This window comes from Theropithecus gelada, chromosome 11 (genome assembly GCF_003255815.1).
Source record: "Theropithecus gelada isolate Dixy chromosome 11, Tgel_1.0, whole genome shotgun sequence".
NCBI lineage: Eukaryota > Metazoa > Chordata > Mammalia > Primates > Cercopithecidae > Theropithecus > Theropithecus gelada.
Genome location: NC_037679.1, coordinates 90994049 through 91000048, shown reverse-complemented (window position 1 = coordinate 91000048; position 6000 = coordinate 90994049). Strand labels below are relative to the sequence as shown.

The following is a 6000-nucleotide window of genomic DNA, read 5'->3' as shown; positions in this document are numbered from 1 at the left end:
CCTGCGGGACGGGGCGGGACGGGGCGGCAGAGCCGGGCGTGACCAGCCGGCGGGGGGCGGGGAATGGGCGGGGAATGGGGCGGGGCCTGTCGGGCGGGTGGGCGGCTGGGCCAGACCCTCGTGGGGTCGGGTGGGCTGGGAGTGGGTGGGGCCAACAGCGGACCCGTCCGGGTGAGGGCAGAGAGGAGCGCTGACCTGGGAGCGGGCCACGGGGATCCGTGTTCATTCCTTGCTCCACTCCCTGCCACGCCCCTTCCCCGCCCCACTTCTTCTCTGCTTCCCTCCATCCCTTCCCCTCTCTCCGTCCCCCTCCCTCCTTTTCCCCCTCCCATCACCTGTCCCCCTCCCTGCCCCCTCCCCTCCGCCCCCTCCCATGCCTTCCCCACTGCTCCCCTCCCGCCCCCACTGCCTGTGCTCCTCCCTCCTGTCTCCCCTCCCTGCTCCCCTCCCTCCAGCTCCCTGTTCCCGTTCTACAGGAGAATGGAGAGCAGGCGTGGGAAATGTACCCAAAACGGGGGACTGCGTAGAATTAATTCTTAGAAATAGAATGGCTGCGTTAGAGGTTACGTACTTACAGTTGCGTTCCATAATGCCAAATTGTTTAAAAAAAAAAAAAAAAACTCGTAGACCAAAAAGTTGTCACCAAAACCTACGACATAGCCCATAAATCGGCTGGGCAGGAAAGGTTAGCTAGATGGGCTGTGCATCGGTCCTATGGAACAGTGCACAGAGGTAAATATACCTGTGCTCAAGGGTGAGTTCTTCAAAGATTGTAATTAAGTAAAAGCAAAATACGGAACAGGGCACTGTACTGTCCGTTGTTTGTTTTGTTTTGTTTTGTTTTGTTTTTGAGACGGAGTCTCGCTCTGCCGCCCAGGCTGGAGTGCAGTGGCCGGATCTCAGCTCACTGCAAGCTCCGCCTCCCGGGTTCACGCCATTCTCCTGCCTCAGCCTTCCGAGTAGCTGGTACTACAGGCGCCCGCCACCTCGCCCGGCTAGTTTTTTGTATTTTTTAGTAGAAACGGGGTTTCACCGTGTTAGCCAGGATGGTCTCGATCTCCTGACCTCGTGATCCACCCGTCTCGGCCTCCCAAAGTGCTGGGATTACAGGCTTGAGCCACCGCGCCCGGCCCTGTCCGTTGTTTTAAGAAAACCGGGCCGGGCTAACACGGTGAAACCCCGTCTCTACTAAAAAATACAAAAAACTAGCCGGGCGAGATGGCGGGCGCCTGTAGTCCCAGTTACTCGGGAGGCTGAGGCAGGAGAATGGCGTAAACCCGGGAGGCGGAGCTTGCAGTGAGCTGAGATCCGGCCACTGCACTCCAGCCCGGGCGGCAGAGTGAGACTCCGTCTCAAAAAAAAAAAAAAAAAAAAAAAAAAAAAAAAGAAAACCGTAGGAGTTGGGGTGTGTGTGTGTGTGTGTGTGTGTGTGTGAAACGCCTGGATGTGTACATGATCGTTCCTAACTATAATGTCCGCTAACTCATCACGTAGCCCAAGCAGTGCTCTTTCCAGCTATTAGTGCATTCATTCAGTGATTCCACGAGGCACTTGCTATTATATCCCTATTTTACCGATGGGGAAATCAAGGCCCAGAAAAGTTAGGGAGTGTGTTCAAACTCACGCTGCCCGCAGCCAAAAGAGCCCGGTGGCTCACTCACAGAAGACTGGGGAAGACTGGGGAAGACTCAGTGCTGTGCACCGGACACATTGTGTGCTAGTTTGAATGGCTTTCACCACGTGCAACCGCTGCTTTTGCAAATGCATGATTCTAAACAATGCTCAGCACCCCAGCCTTCAGCACAGTCCCAAAGGAACAGCCCAGAAGCACACACTTCAGCCAGGACCCTCCATGCTGCCTCCCAGAGCAGCCCAGCAGCTGGACAGCCTGATGCCGACCCTGGGATGGGTCAGCAAGTCCTGGATGCCTTTTACCTGCACTCAGTTCATCCTCCCAGGCCCCAGGACACACAGACTCCTGCCCCTGGGCTGGGGGCCAGAAGCCACCGAGCTGGAAGGCGCAAGAGGTCTCCTGGCCCACGACGTCTGTTTTCCAAATGAAGAGGTTCCCCAGTGCCCTGTGGTCAGCCATAGCATTCACTCACGTCCTGGTTCATTGAGCGAGTGTCTTCTGCACACCGGCCTGCCGGGAGAGCAGACGCTGCGAGGTAAGTGCTGCAGTTGACACAGTGAGAACAAGAGCCACCTGCAGGAGCTTCCAGCGCTTAGGGGTGGGGGACAAGAAGAGCAATAATTGTACCACCCGTGGCAAAATTGCAACAGAAAAAATGAGTGAACAGGTGGCTAAGTGCTGAGGTGATCAGGGCACACCGTAAGGGCCGAGATTGCTAGAGATGGCAAAGCCTGTACTCCTGGAAAGACCCAGGGAACCCCAGCCCAGCCCACCCTGGCCTGGAAAGTCAAGCTAAGGGGGTCTTCACCCCAAACGCAAAGAAATACCCAGGAAGAGTTTAGGAGAGGGTGAGATGGCAAGATGGGATTTGCATTTGGAAACCGTTACTAGGCCCACCAAGAGAGGACGTGTTTCTTTTTTGTTTTGTGCGGTCTTATTAAATGTTTTATTCTTTTTATAACTTTTAGGTTCAGTGGTATGTGGGCAGGTTTGTTATACAGGTAAATTAGGGTTCACAGGGGTTTGATGAACGGATTATTTCATCACCCAGGTTATAAGCAGAGTGCCCGATAGAGTACCCGATAGGTACTCTGCTTTTTTTTTAATCCTCTCTCAGCCTCCCAAAGTGCTGAGACTGCAGGCGTGAGCCACCACGCCTGACCCATCTTAACCATTTTTAAGTGCACAGTTCAGTGACATTAAGTACAATCACGTTGTTGTGGGCCGGCTGTGGTGGCTCACACCTGTAATCCCAGCACTTTAGGACGTCGAGGCAGGAGAAATTATTTTTTGATCCTCTCTCCCTCCTCCCACCCCCGCACCCTCAAGTGGGACCTGGTGTCTCTTGTTCTCTTCTTTGTGTCTGTACATTTTCAATGTTTACCTCCCACTTATAAGTGAAAACATGTAGTATTTGGTTTTCTGTTACTGTGTTAGTTCGCTTGGGATAACGGCCTCCAGCCCCATCCATGTTGCTGCAGAGGACGTGATCTCATTCTTTTTTATGGCTGTGTAGTATTCCATGGTGTATATGAACCACAGTTTCTTTTTTTTTGAGACAGGGTCCCACTCTGTCACCCAGGCTGGAGTGCAGTGGCTTAATCTCTGCTCACTGCAGCTTTGACTGCCTGGGCTTAGGTGATCCTCCTGCCTCAGCCTCCCGAGCAGCTGGGATTACAGGTGCATGCCACCACACCCCACTAATTTTTGTATTTTTTGTAGAGATGAGATCTCACAATGCTGCCCAGGCTGGTCTCAAACTCCTGGGCCCAAGTGATCCTCCTGCTTCGGCCTCCCAAACCGTTGGGATTACAGGCGTGAGCCACTACGCCCGGCGGAGTAAAACTCCACCTCAAAAAAAAAAAATTAAAAATTAAAAATTAAACAACAGACATAAGCCACCACACCCAGCCTCAGAATGTGTTTGTTTTTGTTTTTTGTTTTGTTTTTTTGAGGCGGAGCTTCGCTTTTTTCACCCAGGCTCGAATGCCATGGTGTGATCTCGGCTCACCGCAACCTCCACCTCCCAGGTTCAAGCAATTCTCCTGCCTCACCCTCCCAAGTAGCTGGGATTACAGGCACGTGCCACCACACCCGGCTAATTTTTGTATTTTTAGTAGAGATGGGGTTTCGCCATGTTGGCCAGGCTGGTCTCGAACTCCTGACCTCATGATCCACTCGTCTCAGCCTCCCAAAGTGCTGGGACTACAGGCGTGAGCCACCACACCCGGCCCATCTTAACCACTTTTAAGTGCACAGTTCAGTGACATTAAATACAATCTCATTGTTGTGGGCCGGCTGTGATGGCTCACACCTGTAATCCCAGCACTTTGGGAGGACGAGGCAGGAGAATCGCCTGAGCCCAGGAGTTCGAGACCAGCCTGGGCAACATGGTGAAACCCTGTCTCTATAAAAACATTGTTGTATAACTGTCACCACCATCCAGCTCCAGAACTCGTTCCGCTTCCAAAACTGAAACTCGTCCCTGTTGAAGACTCATTCCTCATTCTGCTCCTTCAGCCCCTGGCACCCACTCTTCTACTTTCTTTTTTTTTGAAACAGAGTCTTGCTCTGTCACCCAGGCTGGAGTACAGTGGCATGATCTCCGCTCACTGCAACCTCCACCTCCCGGGTTCCGGCGATTCTCCTGCCTCAGCCTCCTGAGTAGCTGGAACTACAGGTGTGCGCCATCACACCCGGCTAATTTTTGTATTTTTAGTAGAGATGGGGTTTCGCTATGTTGGCCAGACTGATCTCAAACTCCTGAGCTCAGGTGATCCGCCCGCTTCCGCCTCCCAAAGTGCTGGGATTACAGGCGTGAGCCATGGAGGCAGGCCCACTCTCCTGCTTTCTGTCTCTGTGGTTCAACTCCTCTAAAAACCTCATATACATAGAATCCTACGGTATTTGTGCTTCTGTGACTGGCTTCTTTCACTGAGTATGATGTTCTCCAGGTTCATCCGTGTTGTAGTGTGGGGCACAGCAATTGATACCCCAAAATAGGGCGCTTCGACACACTGAACTGAAGAAAAGCGCTCACGGTCTCTCCAACCTCCCCCAGCTTCTCCCAAAGTCAAAGCTTCTTTATCTGCCTAAGATCCAGACCCACCAAGGAGAGCAATTGTTTATTCCTTCCCCTCCCTGAAGGACCAAGAATGTGGCCACACCTGAACAGAGCCTTTCCCATCAGAGAACCACCTACGAGTTAGCCCTTTCCCTTCAGAGAGAACCATCTGGGGGTTACCGTGGCTTCCCAGACACATTCATTCTCCCGGTGTATCCCCTCAACAGAGCTGCCCTTCTCCCCTCCTCCCATAACCTGCTTTGCTTCTGACCTCCCTGAGGGTGTGGGCAGTCGCTCTGTGATTCTCCCTGGATGCACACGTTCCATAAACATGCATGCTCCTTCTCACCTGCTTTTTTGTGAGTTCATTTTTCCACAGACCTTCCGCGGCTCAGCTGTGGCCCTTACGGTCCCGAGATGTGGCCCTTACAGTCCTGTGTGTCAGAATGTCCTTCCTTTTCAAGGCTGGATGATACCCGTTGTGTGGATAGACCACATTCTCTTTCTCCTCTTTCTTTCCCCCTTTTTTTTTTGAGACAGGATGTCACTCTGTAGCCCAGGCTGGAGTGCACTGGCAGGAGCCAGCTCATTGCAACCTCCGCCTCCCGAGCTCAGGTGAACCTTTCACCTCAGCTTCCCAAGTACCTGGGACTACAGGCGCACGCCTCCACACCCAGCTAATTTTTTCATGCTTTGTAGAAACCAGGTCTCAATGTGTTGTCCAGGCTGGTCTCCAACTCCCGGGTTCAAGCAATCCACCTGCCTCAGCCTTCCAAAGTGCTAGGATTCCAGGTGTGAGCCTCCGTGAGCCGGACCACATTTTCTTTGTCCATTTACCCACAGATGGACACATGGTTATTTCCACCTTTGACTGCGGGAATCATGCTGCTGTGCATGTGGGTACTGTTTCACCCGTCTGTGTGAAGAGATCACCAAACAGGCTTTGTGTGAACAACAAGGCTGTTTATTTCACCTGGGTGCAAGTGGGTTGAATCCGAAAAGAGAGTCAGCAAAGGGCAGTGGATTATCATTAGTTCTTTTTTTTTTTTTTTTTTTTGAGACGGAGTCTGGCTCTGTCGCCCAGGCTGGAGTGCAGTGGCCGGATCTCCGCTCACTGCAAGCTCCGCCTCCCGGGTTTACGCCATTCTCCTGCCTCAGCCTCCCGAGTACCTGGGACTACAGGCGCCGCCACCTCGCCCGGCTAGTTTTTCGTATTTTTTTAGTAGAGACGGGGTTTCACCATGTTAGCCAGGATGGTCTCGATCTCCTGACCTCGTGATCCGCCCGTCTCGGCCTCCCAAAG

The 6000-nt window shown here is 52.8% G+C and overlaps 1 protein-coding gene across 1 annotated transcript in view; it reads right to left on the bottom strand.

Annotated features, from left to right (window-relative positions):
- Window positions 1-6000, bottom strand: part of ULK1 (unc-51 like autophagy activating kinase 1) — a 60528-nt gene that overhangs the window by 28287 nt on the left and 26241 nt on the right. The gene's annotated exons all lie outside the window — the stretch shown is intronic.